At 53.9% G+C, this 21,382-nt stretch overlaps 1 protein-coding gene across 12 annotated transcripts in view; it reads left to right on the top strand.

The window, feature by feature from the left end:
* Nucleotides 1-437: 437 nt before the first annotated feature.
* DAGLA (diacylglycerol lipase alpha) overlaps nt 438-21,382 on the top strand; it is an 82,541-nt gene continuing 61,596 nt past the window's right edge. For 5 of the 12 annotated variants that reach the window (XR_014584729.1, XR_014584730.1, XR_014584731.1 and 2 more), the window contains exons 1-5: nt 438-1,743; nt 8,386-8,440; nt 9,764-9,862; nt 10,490-11,505; nt 11,923-12,023. The gene's annotated coding sequence lies outside the window, so the exon portion shown is untranslated. The other 7 variants (XM_083836942.1, XM_083836943.1, XM_083836941.1 and 4 more) reach the window with 7 other exon arrangements.

Genomic DNA, 21,382 nt, shown 5'->3' with positions numbered 1-21,382 from the left:
TCGGGAATCAGACCCACAGCAGCAGCCCCCCAGGTCCTCTGGGGACCGCCGGAGGGCTCTGGGAAAGCTCTGGTCTGAATCTGGCCCTTCCCGGTGGCTTCCCATGGGACGGCCGAGTGGGATGTGGGGTCTTGGGGGGTGAGAGTGGGAATGGGGCTGGAGTGCTGCTGGGTGCTGTGGCCTTGCCAGCACCCCTGGGAGGGCAGAACCAGGGACCAGTGTGAATGGCCGAGGTGAGCTGGGAGCACTGGGACGCACCGGGAGCACAAGGAACCCCGAGAGCACCAGGAGGCGCTGAGACCACCAGGAGCGTTTGGAGCTCTGGGAGCCCTGGGGTGCTCTAAGGAGCAGCAGACCGCACTGGGAGCACCCGGACGCACTGGGAGCAGCGGGACGCACTGGGAGCAGCGGGACGCGCTGGGAGCAGCGGGACGCGCTGGGAGCACTGGGATCCCCAGCAGCGCCGGGAGCAGCGGGATGCGCCTGGGGCACCGGGCGCGGTCTGAAGGCTCCTCCTGGTGGCTCCCGCGGAGAACAACCGGGCACCGGCGGCGGGACGCCCAGCGGAGATGCCGGGTGGGCTCTGCCAGACCCTCCGCCTCCCCGGCCCGGCAGGACCCTGCTCCTCCGCGGGAGGCTGGAACCGGGGGGCGGCGGCACCCGGGGAGCTGCAGAGATGCTGCCACAGCGCCTGCCCCCCCGGGGCCCCTCCTCGCTGCTCCCTGCGTGGGGAGCAGGAGCAGGAGCAGGAGCAGGAGCAGGAGCAGCACGGGCACAGCTGGCAGCAAGGGAGGAGAGGAGGGAATGGGGCCATTTCGGGGGCTGGGACCCCGAAAGATGCCCGATAGATGCAGGCTCTCTGGGAGGGGGGCTCCCAGGCCGGCAGAGGTGTCCCCGCCACGCCGTAGCCGCCGGCCGGAGATACGCAAGGAAAAATCGATACCTGGCTGCATGGAAAGGTAGCGGCGCGCCGCTTTTTATAGCAAGCTGCCCCATTTGCATCCTTCCTCAGCCCTGACCCAGAGAGACCGACCTCTGGCTAAATTAGCTGCCTCGTCCCGGGGGAAGCAGGCTTTAAAAAGCAGCAGCCGAAAACGAGGAGGTGAGGCTGGCCGTGCTGGAATATTCCACCGCTGCCTGCGCTGTCCCTGCCCACCTTCCTCGCACGGAGGCCCCCCCTTCCCCCTCCAGGAGGGGGGCAGCAGCGGGGGCAGAGCAGGGAGCAGGGAGCTGCGGGGAGCAGGAGCAGCCCCGTGGGGAGCGGGGATCCCCGCAGGGATGGAGGGGGCTGGCTTTCCCCCCCCCCCCGGATTACAGAGGCGCTGAGGCGGGGGAGCAGAGCACGGCGGCATATCTAGGTCAGCGGTGTGAGCGGCTAAATGAGCTCCCTCATTAGCTGCCGCTGCCTCCGTGCTGCACCTACGTGGGGCCAAGGCGTGGAAATCATCCTCTGCCTGGATGAGGAGGGGGCTTGGGAGCCCCTGAGGGGGAGAGAAAGACAGGCAGGCCTGTTATTACAAGGAGATTGGGGCAAAAACGTGGGGGCTAACGCCAGGGGGAGGCATGGCATCGTGCAGGAGGGAAGGATGGTGGGACCCCAGGTGTGCTGCATCAGCCTGACAGCTACAGAGGAGGGGTGCTGGCGTGGGGCTGCCCTGATGAGAGCAGGACCGGGGCAGATGCAGCTTTTCTTTTGTTTGGAGCTGGGCAGCCTCTGGCTCCTTGCTGGGTCTGCAGGTCCAGGTATGTGCTGAACCCCAGGTTGTGGCCCCGGGCTGGCCCGAGCCCCGCTGCGGCATCACTGCGGTGCACAGGCTGCGTCCCTCCATCAGAAGGATGCCGCCCTGCTCGGGGACGTGCTGCCTGCGGCCCCGCGGGGCTGGCCCGGAACCATGCAGGAGCCCTCCCAGCTCCCTGCAGTGTCGCTTTGTCCCTGTGCTGGTGGCACTGGCTGCTGCTGGCCCGGACCTGGGAAACTTCGGAGCTGGCAGTGGCTGCGCTGTGCTCCATGCCTTGTGAGCAGCTGCGGTAGCAGGATGCCGGGGTGAGCCGCCGGCAGCAGCAGGCTGCAACTGTGTGGCCATGGGTGTGTAATTGGTGTCACCGTGAGCAGCTGAGCCCGGTGCTTTTAGGATGTGAGTAATTACACCAGCCTAATTTTGAAAATCAGGCTCTTAACCTCTTGCCAGGCTCATTTGCAGGAGAGCCATCTCGCAGTCGGAGCTGCTGTGCCAAATTCTAGGCAGCTGCCAGCTTTCGTGCCACACTGCCCGCTTGTCCCCAGCCCTGAGGCCACCAGAAATGGGCAGAGCGCATCTGTCCCATCTGAGGGGTCCCCTTGCTGTGGCAGTGCCCTGTGCAGGAGGGGAGCTGCCCCCAGCTCGTGCCCAAGGGCTGAGCCCCTAAAGAGGGGCTGGAGGGCACTGGCACCCTTAGTGGATGTGGGAAGAGCTCTGGGTGCAGGGGCAAAGGGAAGCAAATGGAGTGGGACAGCTTCCTTCCCCCCCTATCCTCTGTGTTTATTTTGAGTGTGTATTCTCTGTACCTTGGAAGTGGGGTGAGGAGAGGGGACTCAGAGAAACTACTTGAGGTTTTCTGGGCTTGGGCTCCAGGTGTGTTTGAACGCCCAGCCAGCTGTATGTGGGCTCTACCAGGCTCTTGTGAAATACTTACTCCCTTGCTTTTAGGGCAGTTTTCTGCCAGTGAGAGGTGTTGTGTCTCCTGGAGGGTGGGTGGTTTTGATGGTCAGCGGGAAGGCCAGGCATGGCCGTGGTCTTCATCTGCTGTGTCCCACGAGCTAGCTTTGAACCCTGGGGTCTTTGCATCCTGCGTGGAAGTGGGCGGGTGGAGGCGTGCAAGGAGAGCACATCTCATCCACCTGCCCCAGGCTGAGCTTGCCACGTGGGACGTGACCAGCAGGAGTGAGTTGACCCTCCATGGGTCCCCAGCCAGCAGGAAACATGGGCTGCCCAGGCTGGAGGAGAGCTGTGACCCCTCTGCAGGCTCTGCCAACAGCACGGGGCTGCACACTGGCTGCTGCATGCCTGAGCTTCAATCCAGGCTGCTGTCACCCAGGCACAACAGGGGCTGGCAAGGAGGGGGCTGTGTCATTTGCAGACACCCCCCCTCCCGCTGCCCTGCTGCACAGGGATAAGACATGCCAGTGGCCTCTCCTCCCCAACAGGACCACAGGGAGGGGACAAGCTGGAGAGCAGCCAGCCCGGGGACAGCCCGTGGCATGCGAACGGCATTGATATAATATATTTTCTTGGCTTGCCTAAGCGTCTGTTTGTTTGTGTGGGTTTATCTCAACAGCAGCCGTGGCAGTTTGGCACGCAATATGGTAGCTGCTGACATGTGCAGCTTCTCCGAGTGTAGCTCCGAGATGTAGCTGCCCACACAGGCAGCGGGACGGGACGGGCGAGTGGCTCTGGGCTGGTGCCCGCGCCCATCCTCACCTTCCTCCTCCCTGCTAACCCATCTTGGCCCGCAGCAGCCTTGCCTGGTGGACCTTCCAGGTAGTTCCTGGTCCAAGAAGTGCCCGTGGCAGTGGTTTGGGTTGTGGTGCCATGCTCGCTGCCCCTGGAACCCTGCTGTGTTTTGCAGGTCCCTCTGTTTTGTGCTGCCCCGTGGGTGGTGTGGATGGGAGGCAGCTTGATTCGGGCTCCCCAGACCTGGTGCTCTGCCTGTTGGACCCCTGCACCCCAGTGCAGAGATGCTGCTCAGCGCCGTGGCAGTGCGTGTCTCAGGCTGAGCTCTGCCGCCTTTGCTGCCAAAGCTTTTTTTTTTTTTTTTCCTTCTCAGCTCTTCCCTTCAGAGACTTGTTTATGGCCGTCAGGATCTGACAGGCTCTTGGCACCTCTCCCACCCCCAGCAGATGACATGGCAGCAGAGCCTCCCGCCCTCGCCCGCTTCTCCTTGCCCTGCCGCTGTGGTTTGGGACCTGTTGGGACGGCTGCCTCTGCAGGGAAATCGAGCTGGAGACTTCTAGAGCCAGAAAAGACCTGGCACCGGGTTGACAGCAGCAGAAGCCAAAAGGCTCAGATGGTTTTAAATGTCAGGGAGAGGTGTGAATGCATCTCAGAGACAGCATGTCCAGGAGCGATGGCATTTTGCAGACAGCCTGAACTCTGGAGCCAGCATCCCCCCTCTCGGAGCGGTGACTTTGCCCCGTCCTGTGGCAGGGCAGCACTGTGCCCGCAGCGTGGGGGGTGTGGGTGTCCCTGGCCCCCGGTGCTGAGGAGGGCAATGGGGCGCTGCCGGGGGCAGAGCTCTCCATGGGCTGATGTGCGAGCGCCCGGCATCTCCTGCTGCTTGTCTGACCTTTCTCATTACGCAGTGATCTGCCCTGACACTTGGAGGCGGAGTGGAAGGAGGCGGTGGTCATCTTCTTGCTTTTGCCGCCGCATGTTTGCCTGCTTTCCTCTGCCACCCCCCAAAAAGAGTTTGAAGTCTCCAGGAGTCAGCAAGTTCTCCGTGCCAGCCATCTGTCCCATTTCCCCTAGCAACCATTTGTCCTTTTCTTCTTCATTAGGTAGCTAAAGCAGATCCCGACTGTCAGACCCTCTCTCGGCTCCCTTTTCTCCTGCGTTCGGCTCTCTGGATCACTGCTCCTGTTTGTCGCTGTCGCACAGGCTCCTCACCTAGAAGCATGATGCCGTCCCACGCGGGGACGTGTCCCGCTCGTGTTGTGACAGCTCTGCGTTTGCTCACGTTCTGGGCGGGCGCTGGTGTCTCCGCCTGCGTGCTGGCTATTTCTTTACAGCCTGATCTTTTCCAGCTCCCTCGTCCTGATCCACACGCTGCTTCCTCAGCCTGCATCGTGTTTCTAGGTCTGCACAGGGACTGGGGGCTGGCACTGCTCGTGTCCCTGCAGCATGTCTGGGCCCTGGCCTGCCTGCTGCTGCCGCAGGGCAAAGATGAGACACTAATTTCTAGGGAAGTGGCTTTGGAGAGGTGGAACCAGAGCTGTGCCATGCGTTAATCTGATGGCTGCTGTTTTAGCAGATGATGTGGGTGTTGAATTGGCAGTTGCCAGGACAGAAGAGCTCAAATCACAGCAGCCAAGGTGCATGTACACAGCTGGGGCTCAGGGTGATCGCAGCTCCCCAGCTCCTCTGCCCTGTTCCGGGTGAAGCTGAGCAATCGGGGTGTCTGGCGCTGCCTGCTCAGGCTCCCCGTCCTCGTGCTGCCTCTGCTTCACAGCATGAGCAGGCGGGGGAACCTGGCACCCCACAGATTCTCCACATTTGCTTAACAGCCCTGCCGCCTCACCCCGGCCGCTCGCCGTCTTTCTGCTGCTTCCCCAGGCTGTGGTTCAGTGCCCGAAGAAGGAACAGCTGGGGATTTGCAGCTCTTCTCCCACCAGAAATGGCTTCTGGGCAGTGAGGGCAGCTCCTGGAGGTCACCTGGATGCAGTGCTTTGGTTGGGCCATCTTGCCCCTCTGGGGTTGAGGGTAAGGCTGTTGGTGCACCACTGAACCCAAAATTCCTCCTGGAGGAGAGATCCCCAGAGGCAGGCTGCCCTCCTCAAAGCCAAGGCCATCTCAGGCACTCGAGGCACAGGGGTGACACCTCTGCTGCTGCTGGAAGCGCTGAGCAACCTGTGTTTGAGGGAGTCTCATGTGCTGCTGTGCTGCCTGTACAAATGGGAGCTGCTGCCTGCAAGGGAAAATTAGGAATTTTTTCATGGGGGAATTATTCTGGGATATTTCTGGGTGAGGTTCTCACTGGGGAGCACTCTCCAGGCGCGAGCAGAGATTTCCCCTCCATCAGGTCAGAGCTGGGCTGAAGCCAAGTGTGTTAGAAAGGTCTTTGAGGTTCTGGAGAACTGAGGGAAGGCCCCGCAGCCTGGTGTGAGGAGTGGGAAAGGAGCCAGGAGCAGAGCCAGAGAGGAATCCCTGATGTGAAAGCTCTCTGTTCAGTACAACTGCCTAAGTCCTGCTAATGATCACCTCCAGAAACCAGCACGGATTCCCAAGCTAGCAGAGACAGGAGAGCATTTGGCCTAATGAAATTATCCAAGTGCCCTGGCTCCAGCTGCTGTTTTTTAATTGCATCTGACTGATGTCCAGGCGAGGCAACTGGGGAGCAGTGGCATCCTCTGTGCAGTGCCCACATCCGACAGCGGTGCTCGCAGCCCCCTTGCTTCCTGGGAGGCTGCAGGAGCTGCGTGGTGAGGATGTGGCAGGCTCAGTGCTCTCTTACGGCCGCTTCTCTCTGTCACTGACAGGCACAACACAGCTGAACTGCAAACTTTTCTATCCTGCTGCAGTGATGATTGCCATTGCAGGAGCTTTGCAAGCCACCAGCAGTAGGGAAGGTGCTCGTTCTTGGTCAGCCCATGGGGTGAGCGCCCGTGGTTTGGCACCTTGGCTGCTGCTCCTCTGCAGGGAAGCTGTGCTCATGCCACCTGACTGAGTCCCGCAGGGCCCTGGGAAAAGGCCAACTCTCCTGCTTGTGGGGGTGAATGCATCCCACGTCCCTTAAAGCTCCTGTTAAAAATCCTGATTCATTTCTGGGCTGGAGCTCTCCTTCCGAGTGAGGTTTTAGCAAGGAGGATGGAGCCAAGGGCATTTGAGAGGTGGGCGGTGGGGAGGAATTAGAGCACACAGGAATTCAGGGGGGTCGAGCAGACGAAAGCGGCATTTGTTGCACCCGAATTAGGCAGCGCCGTGCTGAAGCCAGGCCCTCTGCTGGGCTGCCAGCACTGTAAGCACAGCACCTCGAGCTAGGCCCCCAGGATGAGGAGCTCATGGGCTTGCATTTTGTCCCCTCTCAGCTTCTAGGGTTCATTTCTGCTTCCTTTTCCTGCAAAGCCACGAGGCTTTATAATCCAAGGCAAGCTTCAACGCGGAGAAAAAAAAAAGCTTGCTGAGATTGAGGGGTTCCTCCAGGAGGGAGGCGGATGGCCAACATATCAACAGCCCCCAGCACTACTCTGACCACCCACCAGCTCCTCTCTGATGGAGAGGCCACCTGCAACTGATGGCCAGGAAAAGGCCCTGAGCATTGCTAACCAGCCTCAGCAGCAGGGAGAGCTCCAGTGAAACGTTATTTAATGTTCCTCTTCAGTGGAGATGGCTATTTACCAGTGAGAAATTTCTGGGCTGAGGAGTCACAGCTTGGGTAATGCTGGATAATGTCCTTGGGAGGGGGAAGCGCTGGCGGGATTTATAGCAAGTCTTTGAGGCTTGGCTTCCATAGTTAGATCTGGCACAGATTTAGAAAAGCAGCTGGAGGATGAGTTTGTGCTTGGAATCATTAGCAGCGAGGGCTGTGCTGAATTACCAAGCGCAACCCTGGGGAGGGGGAAAACGGTTTCTAGGCTTTTTGTCTAGGCCGGTACAATAACTGCGTGTGCACACGTGTATTTACCCTGCCGAAAGTGAACCCAAAGCACTGAAGGCGTGTGGTGCCGTGGCTGCCCGTGTGGAGGGCGGCTGGCAGGAAGGATGGATCCTGCAAAGCAGAACCCGGGGAGCAGCAATGAGGCAAGGAGCTGCTGGGTTAGCTGGGAGTGTGCTGGCAGCGCACTGCCCGGCTTGTCCTGCTGGGACCTGGCTGCAGCCCCGCACCTCGGTGATGCTCTGCCTCTTCAGGTGCCTGGCAGATGCTGCTGTGAGTGAAGAGGTCCCGGTCTGCCCTGCCTGATTTGGGGATTCAGCTCCAGAGCGGCCTGTAAACCCTGGCGTGTCCCTCTAGGAGCCTGGCTTTGTGCTCCCACCATCTGCAGAACATTTGTCCCCAGGTTAGAGTGGCTGAGGCTGGGGAGCTCTGATCTCCGAAGTGAGCCCCAGCTTGCAGGAAGGAACTTGTTTCAGGGACTCGAGCACACAGCATGGGACAGGAACAGATCTAGATGCCGGGCTACTCCAGGCTGGAGCAACCCTAGCCTTCTGAAAAGCATGAATGGGGACAAGACAGAGCTTGCACTGAATGAGTTTGTGATTTTGTCCCCAACAGGACCCAAACATCTCTCCTGGGATGTGGTGGCTCTGTGTGTTGGGACTGGGGCTGTTTCTGTGACCATCGAGGCAGAGCAGGTTTTCAGGGAGCTCTGGTCATGGATAGTGATAGACCTGGCGGCCAGTCTGTGGGGAGCTTCTCCTAAACAGGGTAGAATCAGCCTGAAGGCACTGGTTTCGAAACACTTGGGTAGTAGGAGCTGATGGCTCGGGCTGATTGCAGGTAGGAGCTGACGCTGGGTGGTGAAGGAGAGCTGCCAGGCTGGGGAGGCACGGCTATGGCGGTGCTGAAAGCGAAGACAGGCACTTGATACGATGGAACTGGGGGCCAGGGAACCCTACTGGCTCGTTTTTTAAAGTTCTCCAATTCTGGTTGTATCTGGCATTGGCAACAGTGCGGCGTTTCTCTGATTTGCAGGCACTCTCCTGTGGAAACGTGGTTGATCGACGTTCCCCGGAGTGAGAGATGGCAGGTGAGGTGTGGGGGACATTCCTCCGAGGGGAACACCGGGGCAACGTTATCCCTCATCTGCCTGTCCTAGCGGCTTTCTCCTTGAATTTAGCTGTGCAAAACTGTACCCAGCACCGGGGTCCTCCGCAGGGGCTGGGTCCTGGCTTCTCTCTGCGTGCAGCTCAGGCACCACAGAGCAGCTGGAGATGGCTCGCTTTCCCAGCACGTGTGGTGGAAGAAGCTGTGGGACAATCATCTGGTGGTGAGACCCCCAAAACTGACCTTGAAAGTGATCTCGAGGCAGTTTTAACCTGCAGGGAAGTGGAGGTGAGCCTGGCACAAAGCCGGGTGATGGGGTTTACCCCGGTTTGGGGTCTCACAGGGCTTGAAGAGGAGGCAGAAGGCGCCTGGGTGTTTGAAGCCTGGTGTCAAGGAGGCTGCTGTGCTCTCGGAAGATCCCATGTAGGATTTCTGTTAATGTGTTTTTTTTTTTTTTTTTTTCCTGGCCCCTATGATATTACAGTAACTCTTATGGAGGAGTTCAGGGAAACGGGTAGGGCTGGGACCAACGAGAGGGGTTCATTACCATGGAGTAATGAGCTGTCTGGCTCTGTGAGGCAAGCAGGAGCCTGATTTAAGAGCAGTTCAATTGGATGTGCTGTGCTTGGGGGTGGTGGTAACTAAAACAAACTGAATAATAATAATAATAATAAAACAGCTTCCCATGTAGGCAGCTATTTTTAGAAGCTGGTGGCTCCTGGGTTTGTACACTTCAGAGCCTTGATACTTTTCCAAATTTCCTGTGGAGGATCTTGTTTTGCTTTAAGGTTTAGGATGATGTGATCCTTAACTCCAGCATCCCACTGGCTTTCCACAGGACCCTCGGATCAGCAGAGCTGTTGGTTCTCCGCTGATCACATCCTTCCTGTGCACTGCTGGCATGTCACAGAGCTTGCCAGCACCCAGCCAAGGCTGGCTGCAGCGGTCTGGACTCCTTGCTTGTCCTGGATGGCTGTCATTTGGTGATCCAGGGGCGTGGTGACAGACCACCTCTGTGCCATCTTTTATCCCTGGGTTATTTTTCAGCTGAGCTTGACTGCACAAAGTGGGGTATAGTCCAAGCATGAGTAAGGGGCAGCAATTTACTAAGCCAGAGTTGCTGCTAAAGGTTTTCTTGAGAAACCAGCAGTTGTGTCGGTGGATTTGATTTCCTGATGAAGAGGCAATCAAGCAGCCTGTGTAAGTGAGCCCTAATAGGCACGTGTCTGAGCTATCCATGATGATGACCCAGATGATGTATGTTATCTTTGATGTTGTAACTCTGCTCTCCCATATCTCTCCTAAGATGTAGGGCTTGTCACTGATGCATGTACGTTTCTGTGCCATCGCCCTGGGCACTCGAAGCCGAACTCTTTCATTTTCCCCAGGCTGGGAAGCTTGTAAGGTAATGTTCTTGCTACAGAGGATGTAAGTGAGAATCAGGTTCAGCAGGGCTGAGGTGGTTCTCTGAGGCTTAGCAAACATCTCTCTTATAATGCGCTCCCATTAATATCTTAATCAGGCAGATTTTCTGGCAAGCAGTCATTACCCGCGGTGCTCCTCCACCCACCCTCGCGAGGAGGACAGAGGGCGATGCCTGTGTGGCGCAGGGGCAGAGATGGGGGACTTCTGGGGGGTGTTGAGTCCTTCCCTTAACACTCGAGGGAGTGTTAAGGAAACATCATTACACAAAATGTCCAAATTTGTTTGCAAATTGTGTCACTGCCACAGGAGTTTTGATGAAGAGCTGGCAATAGCTGTGATGTGCTCTGCTGCTGGGGCTGGGCTGTAAATGTGCTCAGATCCTTGCTTAAGGAGCAGCTCCAGTCGGGCACGGATGGCTGGGGCTGCTCATGCTGAACACCTGAGCTAATTGCCTGTGATGAGTTGTGTAGGTTAATTGGCAGCATCCGGACTGTTATATACTCCTTACCACTGCTTGAATTGAAAGTCTTGGACAGCAGCTGATTGCTTTTTCATTAGTAAAAGTCAGGTATAGCTTTCATGAGACGCTTGCTTCTGTCTGCTGCAGGTTTCAGAGCTCCCAGGGGCGCCTGCCCACCGCGTTGGCTCAGCTCTGCCGGGAACGGCTCGTGCTGACAGGAGGCCTTGGAAGTGCCACAACGCGGGGTGAAACGATTTCTCCAAACGCTATATTTGGCACCAGCTTTTCATCTAAACCGGAGCCACTTTACACCTGTCTGGCAAGATAAAGGGACTTAAAATGAGCATGAGTGCAATTCCCTTGCCTGCGCAGTATACAAAGATCTCAGCATCAATGAATACCGGAGCTTCAAAGCTTTTGCTGGAAGTTTTTCCACCACCTATAGTTCTGTTGGGCTGTTTTATTTTCCAGGTACGGCGGCGTGCACCGAGTGGGCCATTTGAGGAGCTCCCCTTGCTCTGAGGAGGAACGGACAGAAACGTGTGTGCCGCTAACCCCTGCTGGATGAACCTGCCTGTTATCTGGGACCTGTACTCGTACCACCGGAGATGGTTTTTGCTACTTTCCTATTCTCTTGCAGTAAAAGCCTCTAAGCGATGTCCTTGGGCACCCCTCTGAGCCTCGCAGAGGCCTCGTTTCCCTCTCCGTCCCGCTACACCGGGAGGGAGCTTTTGCCTGAGAGGTGCCCGGGGGGCACCGCCGGTGGATGGGGCTGTGGGAGGGGGGGCCGGGGCAGCGCTGGGGACCTCCCCGGGGGGGCAGGCGGAGGACGGCCGTGCCGGGGCTGCCGCGGTGCCCCCGGGCCCGGCTCCACCCGGGTCCCGCTCGCCTCAGGCCGCGGCCGGGCCGGGCCCGCCAGGGGGCGCCGCCGCCTCCCCCCGACCTCCCCGCTCCCCCTCCCCTGCCAGCCGTCGCCATGGTGACCGCTGGGTGCGTAGCGGCCCTTACGAAGCTGACGCAGTGGGCGGCCCGGCACGGGCGGGGGCGGCCCCGGCACGGGCGGAGGCGGCGTTGGAGAATCGGGGGGCCGCGAGGCCCCGGGATGGAGGCGGCGGCGGCGGCCCCGGGCCTGCGGCGCTGGCGGCGGCGGCGGCGGCAGAGAGGTGAGGGCGAGCGGCGGCGCCCCCCGCGGCCTGCGCCGGCGGGCACCGGGGCGGGCAGGAGGCCCCGCGGCAGGTGCAGGCCCCGGCCGGTTCCTCACCCCGTTCCGTCCCGCCCGGCAGGTGCGGCGGAGCCGTGCCCGCGGGGCGGGGATGAGCGGAGCGGGGCTGCTGCGGGCGGAGCCGAGCCCCCAGCTCCCAGCCCGGCCGGGCCCCGAGGCCGGCGGCGGGGCCTCCCCGTGCTGCCCTGGGGCCCGCCGGGGGCAGGCCCCGGTACCGGCCCCGTGCCGGCCCCGCCCGTCAAGGCGAGGTGCCGGTGCCTCGCGGGGCGGGGGGGGTGGGGGGGCACCGGCGGTGGCTCGGTGGCGGGCGTGGCGCGCGGGTTCTTTCTCCCTGTCAGCCGTTACCGCTTCTCCGCAGGGACCGGCGCGTGGAAAAGTTTCCCGGCTCTGGCAGCGCTCCTGCGACATGCGTCCGCCACGGCGGGGGGCGAGCCCTGACCGGAGGGATCCGCGGCTAAGGTCAGAGACCCGCGTGCTTCGCGAAGCAAAGGGCGCGCACATCGCCTTGAGACCCCAGAGCTGGGGCGTTGCCAGGCTGCTCGGCCACGACTCACGCTGGGCACGTTCCGGGAGCCGGTGCCTGTACGGTCGGGACGGGCTCGGTTGCCGCTCGGAATATAGAACTGGTGGTTGCAGAGTCTGCAGGTCCTGGTGTAGGCAGCGTGGTGCTTGCAGCCGGTTCCGAGCAGGGAAATAGCACAGGGATTGCCAGAGATAGTATATCCAGCTCCTGGGACGCCGGAGCGCTTGTAAGCGTTGCGTATTGAAAGCCGCAAATCTCTGTTGGGTGGATTAGCCAGCTCGTTAAAAGAAAAATGGGTCTGGAGGAAAGCATAACCTCTGCCAAGGTGGGAAGGAGATTACCCGCCTGTGAGGATAAAACCTTGTGTTACCTGGTGAGGAGTTGCCACATCCCGCTGACTGTCGTTCTCTGGTTGAGCAGGGAGAAGCGTCTGAGCTCTTGCGGTCAGGCTGAGTGTTTTTAAAATAGTCGTGGTTGGGAGATAATGAAATTGTAGGAAGTGGCTTCTGTAGAGACAGATTCTTTAATCTTTGGGTTTTATGACATTTGCTTCAGTGAAATGTGTGTCTAGTGGGGAAGTGTCTACACCGTTAAGGAGGTCTGCTTGTGACTGGGGAGGAAGGGTTATCTATCAGGCACTGCTGGAAGGTTTTCAGAGTAGGATACGTGGTCTGGATGAAGTTACCCAGTTATCATTGTGCTAGGTGTTAGCTTTCTGTGGCATAAAAGTTGCATTGGGTTCTTCAAGCTGCTGATTGTATTACTGCTCAGCCTAGTGAACGTGTGTCTGTGCAGCCCTGTGATGGCTACGGGGCAAGATCCTTAGAGAAATGCAAGATTCTTAGAGAAACACGAACAGCACCTGCTGTGCTGTAAGGCATGTAGTCCAGTACCTCTGTAACCAAAACTCTTTGGAAAAGAGAAAAACTTTTAATCAGTGGTTAAATAACAGACTTGGGACTTACTATGTCTGTTGTTTTACGAAAACTTTTACTCTATAGCATGTTATGAAGGGAATGAAGCTCTGGGCTTGACCTTTTGAGGTACGTACGTACTGCTGTGCCAACCTCGATGGCGCTGGCCTGTAAAAGGAGATTTGATCAGAATTCTATTTGAATGTAAGGCATCGGGCTAGATCCCTTTGATCACTGTCTGCAAAATGAAATCAGAATTATCAGAAACTGAGATTTCTGTAACTTCCTGATGGCTCAATCATTGCCAGAAATGGGCAACAAAAAAGGCAAACTTCACTCGGCTGTGTCTACCAGTTCCTCTTCTCAAGTCCTAGGAAGGAGCAGTTGCGCAACAACATGATCTGAATGGTTAAAACTGAGAAACCTACTAGTCACAGAAAAGTGGAAAGGTCAAAAATAGCCACTCTGATGACAAAGTTGTGGTAAAAACTAGAGGAGAAATAGGGTAAATGAAAATGCTCGTTGGTCTGCCTGATAAAAAATGAATGTAGATAAGAAACTGTTTAAAAGAGTTGAAAAGACTTGTCTCTCAGTGCATTCTACTAAATCGTGGCAGTTGTAATTTTTATGAAACTCAAAATTCCTGTGAGCAAATAATTATGACAACAGAAAAATTGGAGTGTACGTGAGTGCGCGGATGTGTTTTTGGATTTCGTGTGGAAACAGAGATGCTGTGTTCCTTGTCCCATGTCTACCTCAGTTTGTTCACAGAGAAGATTTTTATGCATCCCTTGAGCGCTGTGTGCATCTAACCAGAGGCTGGCGAAGAAGACTTGCAAGCTGTCTAGCTACCCTTTGACAGACCCACTTAATTTGCATGTTTTTTCAGCCCCGCCTGTCTTTGCTTCCCTCTGCAAAAGTTTGGCGTTCCCTGTGGGATCTGAGCATGCCAGCTGTGGATTGTCATGTAATCCAAGGGAAGTTCAGGTTGTTTCTTTGGGATGCAAGCTTTAATCCTAGGGTGCTGAAGATGCAGATGTTCCATGACTTTTTAGAGTGCCAAGAGCAAAACCGGGCGGAGAGGTGTTTCATATGCAGCCTCATTCCAGCAGTGAATTAATTTTGAGATAGATCATGAAAACTAGGTCACTTTGGTTTCTGAGTTGCAATAAAATTGTATGAATTCACAAGCAGGATTCGTGCACTTCTTCCAAGCCTTTGTGGCTTATGAAACCCTCCTAAAGCAATGCAAATCTAAATCTTTTTGCTTTTGTGGGTGCCTTCCAGGGAAGGACCAGCAAGCTGGGGACATGTAGGAAACATATGAGCGCGAGCCCCGTGATGCTCGGTACCCCACGCAGCTTCAGCTAGGTAATGTGGCGCTTTGAGTCATTTACGGCCCTGCATATAATTTCATGATCTTCCTTGCATTAAAACAGCAGGGGTTCTGTTCAGCCTGCTGGCAGGGGAAAGTTGTTTGAGACTACTTTCCTTGAGTAGCGAAGTCCTATATCTCCTCTGGAACACGTAGTTTTTATGTTGGGCAGTCTGCCTGCACCCTGCTTTTCCTCTAAGGAAACACCACGCTTGGCTTTTCAGCCTGCCACCTAGGTAGCAGTTAATAATACATGGTTAAAGCTAAGAGTCTGGTGCTGACAATGATCCAGCTGATGAATAAGTACATCCTGAGCTGGATTCAGCGTTGCAGTTTGAGGAAGTTATATTTAAAGAGACAGCAGTGGAGATGCTTAGAGGAGTGAAACTATTTTGGTTCTCCTCTAGAGAGCTGTGGGGCCGGGTACTTCTCCGAAGGAAGACTTCAGGCGGGGAAGGGGATTATGAAAGTGCCCTTTGTGCTATCAGGACTGTGACAAAGGGACTCTTGAGATTAGTGGATAGCTTTGGGATGGTTATTCCTGCTGGAATAGATTCTTCAAGAGTAAATCAAGCTTTTAGCTGCTTTGTGCTGATATCTTTATTCTTCGGTGTACATATATGAGAATCTAGCTTAAGTGCACGTCTGCCAGAACAAACACGCGTGGTGCATGTTGATGGTGGTGGGAATGGTTGTGATACTTCTAGTTAGAACTACACTCCTCCAGCTTCATGCTAACGCTTGCTGGCTCTTGTGTTTTCGAAATCTCAGGAAAAATATATATATATATATATATTTTTTTTTTTAAAGCCTGCTGCACAGTCTTTCTAGCTTTGAACTTTTAAGAAGGAAGAAATTAAAACTATTTTTTTCTGGTTTTAATAAGAAATGGAGAAAAGCGTATGCTGGAAAAAGTAAAAACTAGGATCCTGTTCGCCACATCTCAGCCTGCTCTCCAGTAATACCGTATGTATTTCGTCTCCTCCGAGTGCAGTTGCTCTATGTGTAATTCTGTAGTACAAGATTCTCAGCGCTCTTCTTATCCTGCTTGCTTGTTTGGGTGCGTGAGTTTGTCATATGGTGCCTGGCATCTGGATCTTAAGCGCGTTATAGAACTGAGCATATACAGGAATGTACCCTGAAGTGATCTGCTTAAGAAGTCACTTAACTATTTGAAGCACTAGTGCAAGCTTTAAAGAGCGATAACAATGAACGTGAAAACTGACGTTTTTATATTTGAGAAGCAACATCCAGTAAAGTGGAATATCCTAATATAAAATGCATACACAATTTGATTTTAAATGCAGAGCACGACGCTGCTGTACCTTGTTGGTGATTTTGAATTAAATTCCTACTGAGCCCGAGGAAGAAATGTGCCCTCTCTCTTCAGTCATGTATTTCTTCTTTTCTGTTCTTTTCCATCCTCCTTCTTTCTTCTGCCCCGTCCAGCAAAAGGTTGAAAGTTCCTTACCTCATAGACCGGATTTGCTTGAAAAGATGTCAAATTAGAAGATGAAATAAAAAAGATTGCTGATTATTTTACTCTTCCTTGTAGCAAGAGTAAAAAATGTGCGTGGCAAGCAGAGACTGCCTGTCGAACAAGGAGTTTTGTTGTGGGCTCTTAACCGCCAAGCGTACAGTCAGTCTGCTTCTGCACGAATGCTCCTTTAACTGGACGCATGTTCCTGCAGATGGTGGGGCTCTGGCAGCCCCCTGGAAATTCTCCCTTCTCCTGCACTGCGGTTTCTGCCCTTCCTCTTGGTCTCCCTCAGGTTGCCTCTAAATGTCTGGGGGAGTTGCATGAGAATTCATGGCTTTTAGTTCAGTCAAGTTAACTCGATAGGCAGCCCTCTTTTGGTTCTTGCGCATTCCCCGTGTGTGGAATTAAAACTACAAGTAGATTCCTCAGTGAGATCCATGACCTTAATAAGAATTTCTCCCTGCAAACAGGATGGAGCAAGATACAATCTAGAGCTTTAAAAACTGTAATTTTCCTTGTGCTCTTCACATACCATTTCATCAGGCGAAGGTGCTATTCAGCAGGCAGCAATAGAGGGAGAAACCTGGTGCAGCGGTAACTTCTCTAGAAAGCTAACAGTAAGGTGCATTGTCTTCTGTGGAGTTGTTTAAGCTGCTCTCATTTCCCTACCCTTATGCACAAACGAGGTGCATAAAAAAGAGGTAGGATTGTGCTGCTACGCGCGCTTCCATCTTCGGAGTGTTCCTCGGAGTGGGGGCGTCCTTGTGCCCTAAGGGGCCCCGAGACGGCTGCCAGATGTGCTCAGGGCGCCTGTGCCAGGCCCTGGCTCCTGCCAGGGCATGGGCAGCGTTAGGGGTGGGCGAGCGCTGGTGATCCCTTATGGTAGCCTGCTTACCCACCTTCGCTGCTGGGATCCTTCCGTGGTGCAGCCTGGTGACACGTGAGGCGGGGAGGTTTGCTGGAGCATCCAAGCAGCGAGTCTGTTGTGTTAGTGAGGAGCTACGCTCCTAACTGTGCTCCTTGCTGAAAGGGCAGACTCGCTGGTACTGGGTGGTTTGTGCCAGATCCTCTTCCTCTTGTGGAGCTGTGGCGAGATAGTTTTAACCAGTGTTTGTCGATCCTAGGAGTCATTAGTCAAGAAATGTGTAAGGACTACCTTAAGTGCGTAGGTGCTCTAAGCCTTTGCTGTGTCTGTCTTGTGTAATGTCTGCGTTGGGTTTGTTGGCCTAGAGGAGCGATTGTCGGCACAGACCTGGGAGATCCTGAGTTCAGATCCAGGCAGGCTTCTAGACTGAGTCAGTCTTTTCTGAAGAACAACAGATGTGCAAATGAAATGGTGAATCCCTTAGGCCAGCTTAAATAAAATTGAACTGGATAATAGGAAGAAATGGGGAAATTCAGGATCTCGTTACTGTGTCATTGCAGTAAGTACAACAGAATTGGGCAGGCTGGTAGGGATAAAAACTCTTAAGTGCATTTCTCCCCTGAAAGGTCTCCTATCAGATTTATGTATATAGTTGGAATTTAGAGCCCTGCGTCTTTTAGGAAGAAGAATAAAAACGATTTGGCACAATACTTGCTGGTGTTTACAGCTGTAGATACAGCCGTGATGCATTTTTGGAACATAGATTCCAGCTCAAAAGTCTGGAGGCTTGCCTTTTCCCCAGGTGATCTGCTCAATGATCTTGCAGAACTGTGCTCTTTTCTCGGGTGGGAAATTAACTATTTCACCTCCCATAATAGAAGAGCAAGTCAGATGCGTTTTTGGGAGTTCGCAGTATCTCGGTCAGCCTGTGATTATCCTGAATAAGGCAAATCCTGTCTTCTGTTGTCTTGCATACTCCATTAGTAGAGCGTATCAGGACCTGTCAAAAGTGCATTCTTCCTGAAAATTCAACCTAGTACCATCTTATAACTTCCCTTTATGCTTAGCATGCCTGTGAATGGCCAAAATTTATATTCTTTCCTTGTTGAAATGCAGCTCAGATTCCGGCGATCCAGATGTGAGAAGTAGTAAATGAACTCCGTGTGGCTCTCCGTTGCCGAATGGCTCGGCAGCAGGAAGCGGGCCGCTCTGTTTGCTCATCTGCTGCTGAACTCGCAAAAGCCCTCTTTTAAAAGCGTGCCTGCCAGTCCTCGAGCGTCTGCCTCTGACCCTCTGGAAACGGAGGAGTTTTTCTAGCCCAGCGGCCTGTCTCGTGTGTCCCAGAATATCCCCACCGAGACAATCTGTCCTTCCATTTTGAAGGTCCCGTGTGACTGCGTTACCTCTCAGCCGGATTTAACCTTGTAAACCACGGCGCCCTTCTTGTTACTGTGCTCTGCCTGCTTCGGTTGTTTGGCACCGTCTCTGTGGTATCCCAGTGTCTGCTGGTGACAGCCGCTCCCCCAAAGGAGGGCGTTCAGGTACCAACCTCAGCTTCTACTTAGGGGTAACCTGTGCCCGTGATCCTCCATCAGAGGAAAGGGAAAAGTTCCCGTTTGCTCTGTTGAACGGTGGGTAAGTTTCTTCCTTAAAAGAAGATGAAGCAGCAGCACTTTGTGACTTGCGTTACGTTCCTGTTGTAGTGGATGCTCTTCCCTGCGTAGAATGGACAGAATAACGACAGATTTCTGTAATGAGATTCTCTATTTGCATGCTGCGGGATTGCTCTTCCCCTCACCTTTGTCATTTTCACTTATTTTCTAGCAGAGAAAGAGGCTGCTCTTTCTTTCAAGTCTTCCTTCCAAGGTTAATACGGGGCTGGAACTACTTGGCACGTGAATAATGAAGTGCAGAGGGAGGGAGAGGTGCTTTTCCTGAGACGTTACGTGCGTGTTCTAAAACCGGAAAGAGCAGAGCTTTCCTCGAACTTCAGTGACATTATTGGAGTGCAGGGCAAAATGCCCTTGCATAATTGTGGTGTTAAAATTTCTCTCTGCAGGAAACCATGGTATTCTTCCACCAGAAGCCCTTTCCTCTCCAAATGTCATGCTTATTCCTGGTTCAGTGCTTTGCTTTTGGAAACCGGTCTTTTATCCCTGTTGATTTTTGTGGACAGAAGAAAAAGTAGCACATGTTTTTCCAGATCTCTAAGAGCAAACCCTTTCGAATGCCTCAGGGGCCGTGATCAATTTTAACTCCACGGGAAACTGGGACATCCACAAATGCGGTGTTGTCCTGGATGCCTTCTGCAGGCTTAGAAGAGTCTGAGATAAAGATCTTTGTGGGCTGCATGTAGCTAGCTAGTTAATTGTTTACTTTGCTTTTTATAGGACCGCAGCTCGCTGCTGGTGGGGAAGAGAATCTATCAATTCCCCGAGGCCTTGGTCTGACTTTCTCTCAGATGAAGGTGGAGGAATTAGTACAGGCGGTTTTGGAGGTGGGAGCCATGTGGGACGCTGCAGAAAATGCTCGTTCCTCTGTGAACGGGCGGCTGAGTAAGTGTGGTGCATGCATCTCAAGTGCCTCATGGGAGCCTGCTGGTAATATTTACAGAGTTGGTGAATTTGGAGTATGCAGTGTGTGAGTTTGCACGCAAGCACAGGAAGTATCAAGTATGTTTAATTTGTGCCAGTGAAGGGTGATGTGCATAAGCTTGTTCAGGGAGGGGTGGGTAGGGAGCCTGAAAATCCACCGTGAGGTGGGTATCGGGTGTTTGGGGAGAAGAGGCATCTATTCCTGTAACTGAGTGTGCAAATTTGCTGGACGTGTATTGTAGTGCAGGCCCACATGCTTCTGAGTCGCTAGACTTGCACGGAGGAAACAAACAATGCAAACTGTGCTCTTCAGTGTGAGAAACCTATGTTTTTGTGTCCCTGATCCTCCTGGCTCCTCGGGTGTTTGTTCCTTGGAACGGCTTGAGACTCGTCTGTTAGGAGCTCGAAGGTACGATGGTTGTGTTCCGTGTTCTTTGGGACACGCAGCACGTATTTTGTGATGAGCTACTCTGACCAGCTTCTGGGGCCACAGAAATAGTGATCTCCCTTCTACTGGGAGCAGCAAAGAGCAGAGAAATTCAGCCTGCTGCTGCACGCTGCTCTCATCCCACAGAGCTTGTCACCTCCTTGTTTGCCTGCGCTCCTGCGTGCGCTTGGGTCTGCAGATGGTGGTGGGGTGAGGTTAAATGGATGTTTCGAGACAATAGCCATCATCAGAGAAATGAGTTGGTGAACAAAGTGTTCAGCATCAAGGACACGATGAGGAAATGAGTTTTTGCGGGACTTGAACTTTTAGCATAGTGTTAACTGAAAGCCTGATAAGAACTTAGCATTGCTGTGTATTTTGAGACGATGCTGTAGCAACCAGGGAGGTGAAACAGCAGATTTGTTCTGGGGCTGCTTTAATGACTCTGAGCTCTCAAAAGTATTTCTTGCATCAAGAAGGTAGAAGGAAATTCACCGTATTCTCAGAATATGCACGTTAATATAAAGCAAGTTGCAGGACGTGTACGGGATGCTTCTGCCAGCTCTCTGAGTGAGGTGAGTTGCTTGGTTAGTGTGGGGGGAGGATGGGGTTGCCAAAAGGAACGTGGAAGTCTCTGCAACGCTGAATATCCTGGCCTGTCCTCTGAGCTAATCACTCTTTAAAACACTAATGATGTGCGAAGGATGGGCCTTTATGTCCTGAGCTGCTCTTGTGTTTATCCTATGAAAACTTCTGCTTTTCCAGTTGCTCAGCTCATATTTCTCTAGTGAACTCTTAATTTGTAATAAACAAAAAGAGACTTGAAAGCAGTGTAATGGATCGGTTTTTAATTGAACAGAAGAGAGCAAAAGACGAAAGCTGGAGTCTTGCTTCCCACTTTAATGCGTTCACAAGGAATAAGGCCTTTTTAGTTTTTGTTCATGTGAGCGCAGCACTAGACAAGGAGGCATGTTCTTTTGGAAAACAACAGCGTTGAGCAGAAAGGGAAGGAATTGTCCCTGTTGCCGTAGCTGCAGGTCAGTTGCATTTCGTGTCACTGCCCCTTATATATTGTGGCCATGAAACGAAATCCTTTTGAGTGCAAATGCAGAAAAGGGTGTGGCTAAAGCAATCAGGAACCTTTTCACTTTAAATTACCTGATTTATGACATGAAAATCTCAATGTTAACATAGATTTGCTTTGCAAACCATTCGGCTGTAAGTTACCTGGTGTTATGCCAAAACACTCCCTTTGACTAGCATGAGAAAATACAGCTCTGCAGCCTCTGGCCTAAACCACAAGGGCTGAACGCTCCCGAAGAAGAGAGTAAGTTGAACTTTCAGTCCTTCCAGCAGGCTTCGTTCAAGTTAACGTTTGACTTACTTGCTGAAATCTTTAATATGAAATCTTTTGGGTGGGAAATGTGAGTGAAGCCCCTTTTCCTGTTCTGTTCCGGGGTTCCCTTTGTCATGCCGGGATGTCTGCGCTTACGGCTTTCGTGTCGGCAGTAGGAGCTGCACGTCGGTCTGCTGCGTCTGGCCACACGAGCCTCTTGCTAAGGTGCAGTGCCAGAGAGGAAGACACTGGAACCTGCTTGTCTGAGCTTGGAGAATCAGCAGGTTCTGCTTCCCTGAAATGT

Source organism: Anser anser, assembly GCF_964211835.1.
Source record: "Anser anser genome assembly, chromosome: 5".
Lineage (NCBI taxonomy): Eukaryota > Metazoa > Chordata > Aves > Anseriformes > Anatidae > Anser > Anser anser.
This window is presented reverse-complemented; position numbering and strand designations above follow the sequence as displayed.